Source organism: Ascaphus truei, chromosome 1, assembly GCF_040206685.1.
Source record: "Ascaphus truei isolate aAscTru1 chromosome 1, aAscTru1.hap1, whole genome shotgun sequence".
Classification (NCBI taxonomy): Eukaryota; Metazoa; Chordata; class Amphibia; order Anura; family Ascaphidae; genus Ascaphus; species Ascaphus truei.
The window spans coordinates 405,286,194-405,301,355 of NC_134483.1; the positions used below are offsets into that span (position 1 = coordinate 405,286,194).

Below are 15,162 nucleotides of genomic sequence, written 5' to 3' on the forward strand. Positions count from 1 at the left end.
ATTATGTTTATTCTACAGCATAACTTTTTTTGGTACGAGGATAATCATTATCTGCAGAAACGAGGAACGGCGATGGGGACCAGGTTCGCGCCGAGCTACGCCAACCTCTTCATGGCATCATGGGAGGAAGATAACATCTGGCCAAATGGAGAGCTTGGGGAGGGCCTGGTCCTCTGGCGTTGTTTCATCGACGATGTGTATCTAATTTGGGGAAACGGAGAAAGTAAGTTACAAGAATTTCTAATAGGCATAGACAATGAAGAATTGAATTTAAAATTCACGAATGAGTACAGTGACAAACAAGTCCATTATCTAGACCTAGAAATTTATATAGAAAATGATAAAATAAAGACGAAAACCTTTTTTAAGGAAACAGATAAAAACAACTACATTTTGCGGACAAGCTGTCACCTTCCTAGGTGGATGGACGGAGTACCATCCAGTCAGTTCACCAGAATTAAAAGAAACTGTAGTGAGAGAGAAACGTTTTTACAACAATCAGAAAAACTGAAGGACAGATTCATAGAAAAGAATTATAAGGAGGATAAGTTAGACGAGGCCTTACTGAAAATAGATAAACTGGAGAGAGAAGATCTTGTGAAACCCAAATTAAAAGACAAAACAGCAAAAAATAAGTCTGACTTTGCGTTCCTCACAAATTATAATGGGGAAGCAAAGGAAATTAAAAAGATCATAAACAAACACTGGGCCATCCTTAAGAATGACCCAGTTTTGGGAAGTGAATTACCAGAACATCCGAACATCATTTTCAGGAAGGCACGTAACCTAAAAACCACACTAGCTCCAAGTATCCTTAAACAGAAAGCTAAACCCCAGAACTGGTTACAATCAAACAAAGGCTTTTACGGATGTAAAACATGTAGAGCATGTCAATTTAAATCCAACAACAAAATGGAGTTTAAATCAAATATCACAGGGGAAAAGTTCAACATAGAATCTTGTTTGACGTTTAGGTCGGATCATGTGGTGTACCTCCTGGAGTGCCCATGTAAATTACAATATGTGGGGAAGACTGAAAGACCGATAAGAACTAGAATTATTGAACATCTAAGTAGTATCAAAAGATCCCTTGTGACACACAGTCTTTCCAAACATTTCATGGAAAAGCACCAGGGGGACGCCACTGGTCTGACTTACATGCCCATTGAACATGTTCTGGGCCACTGGCGGGGGGGAGATCGTAATCTGGAACTCATGAGGAGGGAGACATTTTGGATCCACAGGTTGCGGACTCTCTCCCCCAGGGGCCTTAACATGGAAATTGAGATAGCACCCTTCTTGTAACTCATGAAATATGCGACACTTTCATGCGCTTGATTGAACTAACCAGTTGTCTTGTTTTCTTCTTTTGTTGCTTTTTTCCCTCACAGCACAAATCTGTTATCCGTTTTTCAGGCTAATAACATGTAATAATTGTTGTGTTACTGTTCTGTCACTCCGCCTATTCTCCTCAAGTTATGCACATTGTAGAATGTTTTACCCCATTTGTATAAAAACTGTAGAATTTATTGAGTTATGCTGCAGGTCACTTTGCCATCTGTATCCCATCAGATTATACACATCCATGTTTGAATGTAAAGTAACCCTCTTACAATTGTCAATGTGAATTTGAATACAAAACCAACCCCTTATAAATGTAAATGTGAATTCTTATGGAAAATGAATTTATATACATAACGGAGCCCTCCCACATTTTTTATCCACCCCATATTGAATAATGTGTGGTAAAATATTACCTCATCTGTATATAAAAATTGTAGAATTTATTGAGTTATGCTGCAGGTCATTTTGCCATCTGTATCCCATCAGAGTATACACATCCATGTTTGAATGTAAAGTAACCCTCTTACAATTGTCAATGTGAATTTGAATACAAAACCAACCCCTTATAAATGTAAATGTGAATTCTTATGAAAAATGAATTTATATACATAACAGAGCACTCCCACATTTTTTATCCACCCCACAAATGTGCGGTAAAATATTTTTCAGAATAATTTTTAGTTCAAAAAACATTTTAGTGCCCCTGCTGGGTCCAAACATGATATTTTTTACTCATAGCATTCAACTCGTTTGCTTTAACCCTCTCTCTGCTGGGTCCAAACATGATATTTCTTTCCCATAGCATTCAACTTGTCTGCTTTAACCCTCTCCTATCCTCAACCTTGTCCAATCCTATACCCGTTCCCACATATTTACATTGTGGGTAAATTAATCCACTGTTTCACCCCTTAAGTATTTGTATAACAGGGGAATACCTGAATTCATTTGAAATTTATTCAACAATTTAAAAGAAACCACAATCTTATCCCTCACCCTTGCATAATTATATTTGCTACATCAGGTCAATTGTAACATCATGTTGAAAAGATAGAGAATCCAATTCCCATTTAAACAAGTGCTCCCTTATGCATATGGGTGCTGAGATGGTAATTAGTGCTGACCATTTTATATACAAGTGTCCTTGATTAAATACTAATCATGTAGGGTATATATAGATACTAAAGAGTAGGGGGCGGTACACTCCTGAGGAAGCCACGCACCCTATTGGCGAAACGCGTAGAGTGGTAGCCGCCCTGAGAGGAGAGAATCTGTAGCAGAACTTACAGACCCGCGACCGGAAGTGACGTATCGGGACTAACCGGAAGTGACGTATCGGAGCCAGCCGGACAGGACAATCCACCCGAGAGGGAGCTCCATGCAGAGACCCATACAGCGTCCTACAACACCAACGAATCGGACAGGAACAACATACCCCAGAGGGAGCCCACGAGGGGGAGGGTCCTAGAGATCGGTGTCCAACACAGAGTCCACACCAGAGGTGGAGAGTCCCAGAGAGTGGTGTCCCACGCAGAGTCACACCGGAGGTGGCGGGTGAGCCTGAAGCTAACCGCTTTCTCTCCTTGATCACATTGAATGTGATACATGCATGAAATACTTGTTTTTATTGTAAGTGTTCATTTTTAACCCCATAAAGTCGAAATTTGTTATAGTACTGGTCTGCACTATGGTTATCTTTTCTTTTGCATACACATTGCTGCTGAGCTGAGATTTGGAGTCTCCACATCCCTGGTTGAGAAATCCTCCTTGCTGAGACCATTGTGCCAAAACCGCTTGTTTTTGACTTACATCTTGTAAGTAGGCAACACATATGAGCCAAGATTCATCACAGATTTTACACACTAGTTATAAAACTGTCTGCACTTAGATTGTTTTTTTGTTTTTTGTTCTATTTCCCTTTATGCTCCCCCTGGAATGCAACTAGAGGGGCCTACCTGACAGTAACCATCCCCGGCCAGAATTCCATCGTCTCGGCTTAGGTCAGTAGGAGCTTCGGGAGGCGCAGGGGTGGCCTCGGATGTCTTGGCTTCTGTGGTCTGTATTCGACAGATCATGGACCTAGCCGAGCTTCCTTTACTGGGTGTTTTCTTTTCTTGGGTGCCCCCATCCGGGCACTCTCTGGAGAAATGGCCTTTCTGTCCACAACCATAGCAGACGATATTTTTAGGATCTAGTCGTCTTGGGTAAGTGGGGGAGGATCTCCCCGAAGTCCGGCCTTTCGTCGAGGGCGACTTGTGTGGCTCCTCTTCCTCTTTGACTGGTTTCTTGATCCGGCGAGCGGACGCTCCCGGGATGTCACTCACAGGGGGCTCTTTGACCTTGGTGCCTGTATGCAGCTTGGTATAGGCTTCATGCCCTTTGACGGTCCCCAAAATGTCCATGAAGGTAGGGGGAGGCCCCTCCATTAGTGAGCACTTGATCATGATCACTATGTGATGCGTGGGAATGGCCCCTCGGAGGAACTGCTTGCGCCGGTATTCGTCCATCTCTGAGGCTAGGATGAGGCCGCAAGTTCGCAATTTCCACAGGACTAGCTGGATTCGTTGAAGGAAATCTGACAGGTCTTCCTTCTCCTTGTGTCGGAGACCGTAATATTTGAACCACAGCTCACTCTCCTCTTCATCTTTGTCATAGATCTGGACCAACAAGTCTACCATCTGATGAGCAGAGAGATCAGGGTCTTGGTCGCACTGTGCACTGACCATGGTGGCTGCTGGGAGTCGGAGGCTTTCCAGGATTCTCTGACGTCTGACCGTTTCAGAGCAGGGCCATTCATCGATCACCTTGAGGGTGTGTTCCTTCCAAGACTCGATGCTTTCCTCACCTGCAGGGACAGGAACCATTCCTGAAAACGCCTTCAACTTCCTGTAATTTTGGGCTTAGGCGGACGTAGTTATCGCTTCCACAAGCTGCGGGAATGTCACTCCTAGCATGGAGCTGCCACTGTCTGAGGAACTTGCGATCCCCGCTCCCTGACTGTTAGAGGTTGGGGTGAAGCTGTTCACTAACCGGTTAGGGATCAGTGATGTTGGTGGACTACCGGCCCAGCTGGTGGCCCCTAGCCTAGCATCAGTAGAGAAGGTCACTCGGGGTAGAGATATGTCTGATCTGATTGGTGTACTGGCGGCCATATCTTTGTCTTCCCAACCCGCATGTCTGGTAAGGGAAGTTACGTGACTGGAAACGGTTCCAGGGTAAATTAGAGGGCACCCTTGCGGTAAAATCTCTGGTAGATACACTACTCGTGGGCCTCTATCAGGGGGTATAGCTTGTTTGGTGGCCAGCAATAGGGTGTTCTCTTGCCGGTCAATGTTGTAGTGCTTGCTGATGAGGCGGGCACCCGCCAGACCAGGTAATGTCCTTACTGTGCTGCAGACAATAAACATGAATACATCGGCAGGTACCCCGTCTACGGCGACTATGTGTCGCAGCAGCTCTCCTAGCTTTTCGGCCCAGTCAGCCACTTGTTGTGGCGTGAGCGCAGACATGCTGACTGATAGGATACTACGTGAACTACTGAGTAGGGCACCCCAGGGCTGAATCTCAGCAGCGCCTCCAAATGTAACGGGTATTCCCTGTGAATACAGACGCTACTACCTGCTGTGTATACCTGTGTGGCTCTCAGGAGCCTAAGCCTCCACTCGGGGAGCCTGGGGCACATACATATAACACAATCTCGTGGTGCAACGCCTCCACCTGCGATGGCTCCCGCCAGAGGAGGAGTGGTTCCTCGCAGGACAAATACATATATATCACTCCACACACCGCATGTAAAATAACCAATGACTTTACTGTAGCAATACTTATTCATATATCAACAGGTGTCCCTCTCTAGAGGAGACACTAACTACTGCGTCTCGCAGGACGCTCCCAGCTACACCGGGTGATCCCACCCCGTGTCCAGTAACCCCACACAATATGTCCCGCACCCTTAAAGGGAGATGATATGTGTGACTGCGCAGCCACTAGTCCCGTATGAAAATAATATATATGTAGGATCGTTGGTGCACTTGGTGATGGTTACCTGCCGAGCACTCCAGTGCCCGGGCCTGCCAAGGAGCTTCACAAAGGATCCGAAGGCTGACGAATACAGGAACTACCGTCCGGGGCGATCCCACCTGGATGGCTGCTGCAGCGGCAGCGGAGGTCTGAGCCCAAACCTCTGGATGGACGCGCAGCGTCCGCTGTGTCCCTAACTGACTCTGGGTAGTATGGGGGAGGGTCCCTAACCTGGGGCCTGTCCCTGCAACACTTAATGCTACTGGTGGCTCAGGGCTATCTCGGGCCTAGGGGGCTGCTGGCCTAGTGCAGGGAGTCACTGACTCCTGCACCCTACCTCTTTCCCCTAGCTGCTCCTGACGCCAACTTGCGTGCTCCTAAACCCCGCGAAATGTATCTATCCTTGAGCAGGGAGATTCTGTAGCCCTATTGGCTCCCTGGGGTCAGGTGGGACTGTGGAGGCTCATGGGACATGTAGTCCCCTCCAAGAGCCCTCTACTCATTGGTCCGGGTTGCCGCGCTAATCACTGCGCATGCGCGACCTGTCTGTGGGCCTTCCGGTGCTTGGCTCTCACTGCGCATGCGCAATGCCACTGACAATGGCGGCGCCCTCGCCGCCCTGCTTCGGGAGCGCCGGGAGCCCTAACAACGCGATCGCGGCCCTGGCAACCCCCGAGCAGGATCCTGACCGCCCCCACTCTTGCGATCGGCCGACGGGACCGCCATTGGGCTCAGCGGCACCCGCGATAGCCAGCAAGGTGAGGGGGGCTTGACAGGCAGGGGGGACCTGGCTACACACCATTTTGACTTTGCATTACATTGAAGCATTTCTCTGCAAATACAACACTACAAACCAGCGGTTTTCAACCTTTTTTGGTTAAGGAACCATAAAATTATATTGTGAAATTCCGGGGAACCACAATCCTCTCTTCCCCCCAGTCTCCCTCTTCGCCTCCCCCGTCTCTATCTTCCCCATCTCTCTCTTCCCCTCCCCCGTCCCTTCCCCTTTTACAACACACACGCACCCCTTGGGGAGAGGACACTTTCCGTGCTGTGCTGTGCTGCTCCACAGCTCCCTCTCCTGGTCGGGTGAAAGTTGTACCCGATTTCCGGCACCGGCCAGAGGAGGGAACTGAATGCCGGGACACCTCTGCTGCTTGGGTCGCTGCCACCGGGCCTGGGACAGTTGGTATAGTTTTCCCTGCTCTCTCCCCCCCTTCCTCCATCCGCCATGGAACAGTTGAAAATCACTGAGTGAAACAATAATGTAACTGTAGCCTAATTATTCCTTTTGTTACAGGAAATATCTTTTAACGGAGAAGAAATTATTTTCGAAATGCAGTTTGACATGATCAGAAAAGGCCTTGTTTTCACAGTACACTGAAGTTTTCCGCTGCATTTCTCGCATGTTTAGGTTAGGCCCATGACCTATTAAATGCCAAGAAGCATTGCAGACATCATGGATAGGCAAAGACATGAAAAAACTAATACATGAAAATGGTCCTGTAAAAGCTGCTCTAGGCACCGAGATTAATATGGGGCATATAGCATTTGAATTCAATTTCTTTTAAAAGCAGAAATAAGCTCAACACAGCAATTCCACAGCAATCACAAGGCTGCATTTTATATAAGCTTTACTGCTAAAAGCATACTCCCTGTCAACTACTTTCAAGAAACTGACAGTTCAATTCAAGGGACAAGGGACAAAATATAACCCGCGGAGCCTCATTTAGGCAAGCTCTAAATATACACTATTACCATAAAACACATTTCCTATCTCAGTTGTGCACACACGGACTATATGTGAACTATTAAACCTTTTATTTGTAACCCATATTCCCCTCCCCCCCCAGACACAGAGGCCATATCTAGGGTGTAGTGAGGGCTGTGCTTTGGTGGTGCGTACCTGCCGGTAACAGGAGGGCCTGAGCTTCCCATGGTGATGTTGGGGACACAGGACCAGGCTTCTGGGTTAGTTGCCTCCATTTCCTTAGTGATGCAGCGCCTCCATCCTCTATAACTTCCCAGGGATGTGGAGTAGGACCCTTATAGAAGAATAACCCTGGTCCCAGGGTGAATGCTCCAGAATCACACAGTCTTATGTAAAATCAGCAGTGTCTTTATTGTCTCTTATCTGGCACACAACAGCAGTAGTACACGACAGATCATATGCCAAGGCACTCCAAAGGTACACCAGATATCCTCCTCTTCTCCTCTCCTCCAGCATGTACTCCTGCAGGATGGTCTGTGGGGGGCCTCAATACCCCCAATGCCCACCTCAGAGGATATCCTCTGGGTGGGGGTAGATCCCCCCCTCACTCCCTCAGTAGGGTGAGGGGCATTGGTCCACTCTAGCTCTACTCACTCTCCAAACTCATAGGACAGTAGTCTCTCTCTCTGGTCCCAGGACAGAACTTCTCTCCTCCAACTCCCACATAACAGAAAGGAGAAGAACAGCAAAAAGCACCGTCCTCACAGGAACGGGCTCCTAAATAGAGTCAGCCCCACCCCTCATGATGTCAGCAGGACCTCCCCTCTGTCTCATGCCTGCAGCAGAGTCAGGGGCCTGCATCTTTCACTCAAGGCAGGACGTGAAGGGGGAAAACCCATGATTACTACTGGCGCCTGCCCTTAACAGGACTTACCACAGTAGGAGAAAGATATATAGTCCGTTCTGGTTACAGGGGGCTACATATTGAACCAACATTAAAACAAATCTACATAAACGTTATACATGAGCATTCAATGTCAGATGAAATCTGTGGGCATGTGAGGTTCATGTGGTCATGCAAACATGCATTAGAGTTGCATTATGAACAAACGTCTCTCATATTCATGTATTAAGCCAATTTGCACCTAGTTTTACACGCTTGTAGCAACACGTGACTGTAATTAAATAGACCAAAAGTTTAGCACATAATACAGTGGGGTGTATCAATTTATGTGTCTTTTGATGCCTTTATTTGATAGCAGTGTGTTAATAATCCAGTTATTATAGTAAAATGTATGAATGAGAATTTATATCAAGACAATTGAATGAGAATATGTTGTAAGGTTTAGAATTCATATGTAGCCAAATGAGATGAGTTGCAGAAAAGGTTTAATGCATTACAGATGTTAGTAGTTGGCTTAAGGATAGGATTTTAAGGCCTAGTTTGAAATTTGAGCCTGAAGTAGTTTGGAGTTTCTTTGTCTGAAGAAGCCACGAGGAGAAAATGGGCGGAGTCAGTGATCAATAAATATAATTGCACTCTGCAAGACTCTCTCTTCTACAAGATCCCTCACTCTCTCTAAGACCACTCTCTCCATGTAATACCAGCAGGATGTGAGTGATCAAAAGTTTTTCTATCATTACTATTTGAAAGAGCACATGTTGCCATCATTGATTGAACTTTCATCTGTGAGTAACACTAAGAATAAACTTTGTCTACAGAACAACAATTTTCTGAAGTATTGGAATCTTTCTGAACAAGAAATAATAATTGGAATTATTATTTAACATAGTGCAACCCCCCTCTAAAGGTTCCCTAGTATAGTTATTGTGTAATAGGCCCCATCCTGTGTTGTCATGGGACATTGACATCACAGAGAGTATATAAGGGGAAGGGAAAGTTTGAGAAGGTTAGGTTCCAGGAAGATGAGGAGCCTCGGGGAGAGTAGATAAGTAATGTTTATAAAGTAATAGCATAAACCCCTGTTTATTATTTTCTAGATAGGGACTGTATCCTTTACATAAGGATCCCCAAAAGAAGAATACCACGCCACAGAGGTCTTCAGGAAAGAGGGCTCCCGGGTGTCGGTGGATAAGCTCTAATCACGGATCTGCACCAATATTCTTCATCAGTCTGTATGGAAGTGGTAGGTTCCAAACAAGCCAAAGGTATTGGGTGACGTAAGAAGGACACGCCAGAGCTCTTGTATGGGCCTAGTGAAATCTGATTAATACCGATGATGTCCCGAAGTAACAACGGGGCTGGATTCCACATATACGTAGAGAAATTAAGTAAATGTACCTCCATTCAAGGGTTAAGAGTGGGCACAAATTGAAGAACCATATTCATGTATGTCTGACATAAAATACAGTGCAACATTGTCAAAATGTGTATGAGAAGTCCCTGTGCTTGGGGACACGTATAAATGACAGCTGTACTGGAAACGTTCCTGGTGCCCATTATTCTACAACCTCACTACCTCATCGCCCACCCGCCTGAATCCAGCCCCTGTGTCAAGGTAACCCATGCAGAGAAGTCATATATAATACACATGTAAACTCCCTAGAAGCCGGGCAGGGATGGTTACATCAGTAAACACTGGCATGGTTGAGTAGGTGTAAACCTGCATCAAATGTAAGGAATGAAAAAAATAGCAAGAATTGCAAATCCCTAATGTACTTGCTACATAGATCTTACTTTTTTAAATCCGAGCTCTACGTCCCAGGAGCCTTTGCCAATTAACCTCACTCCATTATTTTGTGGTAGACAGGATATGCGAGTATAATTTTGAGATTCGAGGTAAACACTTGGCTCCATCAGGAATATTAGAAGCTCCACACCCCAGGCCCTGTGCAGTGCTCAAATTCCCACTCCACTCTAGTAGCAGACTCTGTGAATAAAACACATCCCAATGCACTTAAAGAGGCGTGTCTGCAAAACTACTGCTGTTAACACATTAGTCTCTGAAGCACAACCTATCTATAAAAAAACAGCACCTGGGCCAGTTCATTTCTCTCAGCCTAATGCAGTTGAGTGGCTATTATTTATTACATGCCTCAAATGCAGTTTAAGGAGCAATCCAAGCCAGGCCTTTTTATCTTCTTCATATGATGAAAGCCTCTGCTTTTTAAAGCTCCCGTGACACATGGGCCAATAGGAAGAGGTCACGGGGTCATGGGGTTCAGCTCCAGATACTTCCTGCTTCATCCTCTGTAAAAAAAAAAAAGAGCTACTAACTTTTTTAATGCCACATGTGCAAGTAACGCACCTGGCTTTGCAAGCTGTCCGGCAGAGAATGTGGTCAATAAGCCTACACCAGCCCATAGAGTAGCAAAGCCGTTAAACCAGGGATTGGCGTATACAAACAGTGAACCTCAATATAAAGCAGCTGTGTGCAAGTGACATAAGTGGCAGAGAAAGTAGTACAGTCTGCACAATTATTCACAGCACTATGACCCAGAACAAAAATGCAGGGCTTGGGACTTGTAGACAGATGTCCAACTCGTGGCAGCTCCATGTCCAGTAGAAGGATTCCAAAAGGATTCTGGATATACAGATGGAGCACGATTCATCTCCATCCTGCCCTGCACGTGGAGTGGGTAAACCGCAACCTAAGTGCGGCCTGATCATAACCAAGTGCAGCACATGGCGAAATTTTCCATCAGGATTAACACAGCAGGAGTCCCTGCTTCTAAATGGGACTCCCAGTCTGAAACAGCTGCACAGTGAGAGCAGACAGAAGCGGTCCCTCTCCGTGCGCATCTCTAACAGGAGATTGGGCTGTTTTTATTTGATTTTTATTACATAGTATTGAAGCAGGGGGTCCCTGGAGCTGAACGGCATTCATTTCAGGTCCGACAACCCCCTGCTTCTGAAGTACAAGCTTCAGTATGGGGTGCTCTTGCAAGTTTAAATGTCCCAGTCATGTGGGTCGTGACCCCGTACATTTAAACTTGCAAGATATAACTACACCCGATTCAGAGAAGTATAAAGAAAAAATAACTGCACACAAATTGTGTAATATGAGTGACTTGTAATATATACAGTGTGTGATACCATCACTGTCCTCTAGGTGCTGGAATAGGGCAGCTATAGGACTTTCCAATGTACAGAGAGTTAATCTTGCTAGAGAAGCCAGCAGCAGCTGCTAGCTAATTGAGCAAGCTGAACGCCTGATTGCTCATGGAGTTTTAAAAGTCAGGAAGTGAATATACACAATGAGAGAGACTGCTGTTCCCAGAGAAGAGAGACAGAGAAGAGTTCTCCCCAGCAAGGAAAGCTGGCACAGTCCCCTAGGCTCACTGGATGGTGGTCGCGGAGCTTGCTGAGACTGCCTGGGTTGTTAATAACAGGAAGAAGGAAGGAAGCAAGACCGTGCTGAAGCGGGATGTCCTGTCCTTAACATTGAACTTACAGAGGAGAGATTCTCTGAGCTCTCGTGGGGCTGAGTTCCCCTAGGAAGGACGCAAGACCATGCTGAAGCGGGGACGTCTGCTCCAAACCCTGGAATCACAGATAAGAAAAACACTTTATTGCTATGTTTAGAGACTGTATATGGCAAGCTATAATAGTACCTGTTTGGGGTGGTAACCAGCTTAGCTGTCCATCCAGTTAGTAAGGGCTGAAACTGCACCTATAGTTAGTCTCCTATGAGGAGTAGGTATTTATTTTATGATTTTGTTTTGACTTAAAGGAACGGTGGGCCTGTTACCGGAGCTTCCCGATTGCCACGAGTCTATCAGCAGCTGCTGCAGGAGTTCAATCACCGTGTATCCCTGCTTGTTTATATTGGATATCTTGTAAGTAGGATTCCGGTTTTACAAACCGGATCTGATATCTGCTCCAGGCGTTTTTTAGTTGTTCATTAAATATACTCCTTTATTATTTGTCAGCCTACTTGTCATTGTTTTATGTTTGTCTTGTCTTGTAAGTCCTATCTGTTTGCATTTAACATTGTTGCACTATGATTGTTTTTCTTTTCTCTTTTGCATCACGTATGTAAATCCCTGCTGTGGAGCCTGAAGTTAAAGATTGGACTCTCCTCTATTGGACATTGTCACAATTCTTGGACTCCACATTTGTTCCTAATTGGACTTTAAGGCGCCGGTTTGTATTGTTGTTTTTTTGTTCTTGCACTAACTGTGTTTTGGGTTAGTTATATCTGGCAGCCTTGCCCTATATTTAATAGGTTTGGGTGCATTATTACACACCCTTTATATTGTTTATTGTTACATCATTTTTTATGCATTTTACTTTAGTCTTTTAGCGCTATTCACACCACCCTTTTTTCTGTGCTTAAAGTCCTACCTATATCCAGTGCAGCGCCTCCACCTCATCAGGATCTCTGCGTCCGCAAGAAGATGTAACTGATGAGGAACTCCTCTGTGGTGCCTCCTCCTGTGCAAGAACTTCACTCCCACACAGCAAGGGTTTGGTGAACTTGGGCATCTTTATTGTCATCATAGCAGACTGCCCCTCGCAGTGATCGTACTCAGCCGCTCATTATATTACAGTTCATCCCTTCAGAAAGTTCCTTCCCTCCCAATGGAGTTGGGTCACCTCTCCCCGCAGGAAGATCACCACCTGTGTCAGGTCCCTGATCACAGTGCAGATACTAATGACTAGGTCTGACAGCCTTGCTTGCTGTAGACCTCCAGAACTGAATCATAACTCTTGAACCATACAGATAACCAACTAACTTTGAGCAGTGCTGTGTCTTATATAACTTAGGAAATAGCCACACCTTTTGTGTCACTAATAGTGGACACAGAGTATGTTACCACTCCCCTTGTGTACATATGACACCTCACCAGGGTGTGAGGGCAAACCTCCATGATTGATGCTGGCAATCCTACATACTTACCAGGTTTTACTTGCATACTTACCAGGTTTTACTGCCAGCATGAGAAAGAACTGTATACCATTTTTATACATTGCTACACATATAACATAACACAACCTCCCAGTATAATGAACACCCCGCCCAGTACCACCAGTGAGTGTCCCAAAGTATATTGGGTGCTAGGCACCAATACCCTGATGTCCCTTTCCCAGTGTCCAGCCCACCCCAAAGTATAGGGAATAGCGCTATCCCGTGAACTGTTTAGTGCACTTGTTGAGGTACCGGCCGACTTAGAAATGAAGATCCGTCGATCCAGTGCCGTGGCCGTCCGCGATGGCGTCCGCCTCTGCGTTGGGTGGACTCCGGTAGGAGGGTCTCACCTTTTAGAGTCTTTGATAGCACCACGGTGGTTTGGTCCCAGACCACAGACTGCGATCACCGCACGGTGTCTTCACTGAGTCCCTGACACTACAGTAAAATGGAGACGTGTCACTATCTAAGGGGCTTTCCCTGCAGCAGCCACAAGCTACACGTGAGTGGGGCCTATCTGGGACCTATGGGGATTCTCTGGCCTAGTCTGAGTGCCACTGACACTCAGACCCTCTCTTCCCCTTGTCTGCCCTGGCTCCAACTAACAGTCCCCTTAACTGTCAGAATCCCAACTGTCAATCTCTCAGCCCTATTGGTTGCCTGGCAACATGTGGACAGCAGCCCTTGAGGCTGTTGGAACTTGCAGTTCTCTTGCTGCTATACTCCTATGGAAAGGTAAGGGGACAAACAGGGGACCCAGGCTATACTTATAATCCGACAGGCAGGTAAGGGAGGAACTGCTCAGACACAATGAATAACTGCCAGTATACATTTTATTATCTGCAATATTCAACAACTGAAAACTTTCCTTACGGAGCACTTTACAATATGATAATTACCTTTTCCATGTACATGAATGTTACATGCAACATTCAAGTGTCATCTTCACCCCAGCCTCTGGCAGTCAACGTGCTAACAAGAGACACATATAGCCACTATATATGAGCAATAATTACACAGTAAGCTGCCTCACTGTTTCCGAAGGTCTATGTCCCTTTTCATCCGGAGCACTTGTTTAGTTTGGTACTGTTCCCAGGCACGTGACCGTCATGTGAAACTGCAGATCTGCACTTTGTCTCTCTCTCCACTTGTTATGCACATGATCCACCTGACTTCACCTTTCAGAAAGCCTGCCTGGGATGTGCTGTATTTGCCGTGTAATTTTTTAGAGTATAGTCTTGTTATTTCTCCAGTATAGTCTTGTTCACAGGAAGGAGTGACCTAGTCAGGGGTGTAGCAGCCATGTAAGCGAAAAACAACAGGCGTACAATTTAAGTAGAGTATAAGCATTTAATAGAGAGAATCCCTGACACTAGAACACCAGATGATATGAAGAAAAGGTCTGCACAAAAGACCATTGAGTGAAAGTGGTTGTTCAAATGAGTGAGATTAGTAAATTGATATGGAATTATATTTTTACAGAATCATTTTTGCAGTGTATGAGACCATTGATGCTGATAAGGGAGACTCACTACAAATGTGTCTATATAGTCCTGATAATGCACAACACCTACAGGAGTGTTTCCAAGCCTCAGGCCCCAAGAACCACACAGAGGGGCACATATTTTCAGGCATGCAAACCATTTTCAGCTTATTTAGGAGGTAATGCAGTAATAAGCAATATAAAGCACTTCTTAAACTTACATATAATCAGTGCACCCCACAAACCCAAGTACATTTGAGCACATATGAATGCCAAAAAACCTAAATATTGTACCCAGAATCCTCTCATTCTTTTCTATATATGCTACAGTGTCCTCCCACCTCAAATCCTTCTTTGACTCCTTGCCGAATGTTGCATCACTGTCCCTGGTCTCTTTCTCTCATTTAAAGCAGCAGTCCAGGCTGCCGGTTTTTATTCCCCCCCCCCCACCCCCTTTAATATGTGCATCAATACAATCCCCATGATAAGTAATTAGCTAAGTGGCCGATCGATCGGTGAAGATTCGGCTCTGGGGTTCACTAAATGGCTACAGAGGAGAAATCTGAAGTCAGTGGGATGCATTTGCATATTAATATGACAAAATTATGTGTGGAACATCATGTGACCAGGCAGTCACTAGATACAATTGGTACACTTCTAGAGAGAGGGCAGGGCTTAACAACGGGTGTTTCGAGAGCCTGCTTCAGAAGAGGAAGGGGATGTGACTTTGTAAA

General features: G+C 45.5%; 2 long non-coding RNA genes across 2 annotated transcripts in view; one reads left to right on the plus strand and one right to left on the minus strand.

The window, feature by feature from the left end:
- On the minus strand, positions 1-13,562 carry LOC142502372 (uncharacterized). The gene is made up of 4 exons (XR_012803750.1): positions 13,198-13,562; positions 11,488-11,576; positions 10,129-10,283; positions 1-201 (listed from the first exon to the last, which is right to left on the minus strand). It is a non-coding gene; the product is annotated as an uncharacterized LOC142502372 (long non-coding RNA).
- LOC142502376 (uncharacterized) overlaps positions 12,231-15,162 on the plus strand; it is a 16,255-nt gene continuing 13,323 nt past the window's right edge. The window contains exon 1 of the long non-coding RNA XR_012803751.1: positions 12,231-13,680. This is a non-coding gene — a long non-coding RNA (uncharacterized LOC142502376). The remainder of the gene's footprint in view (positions 13,681-15,162) is intronic.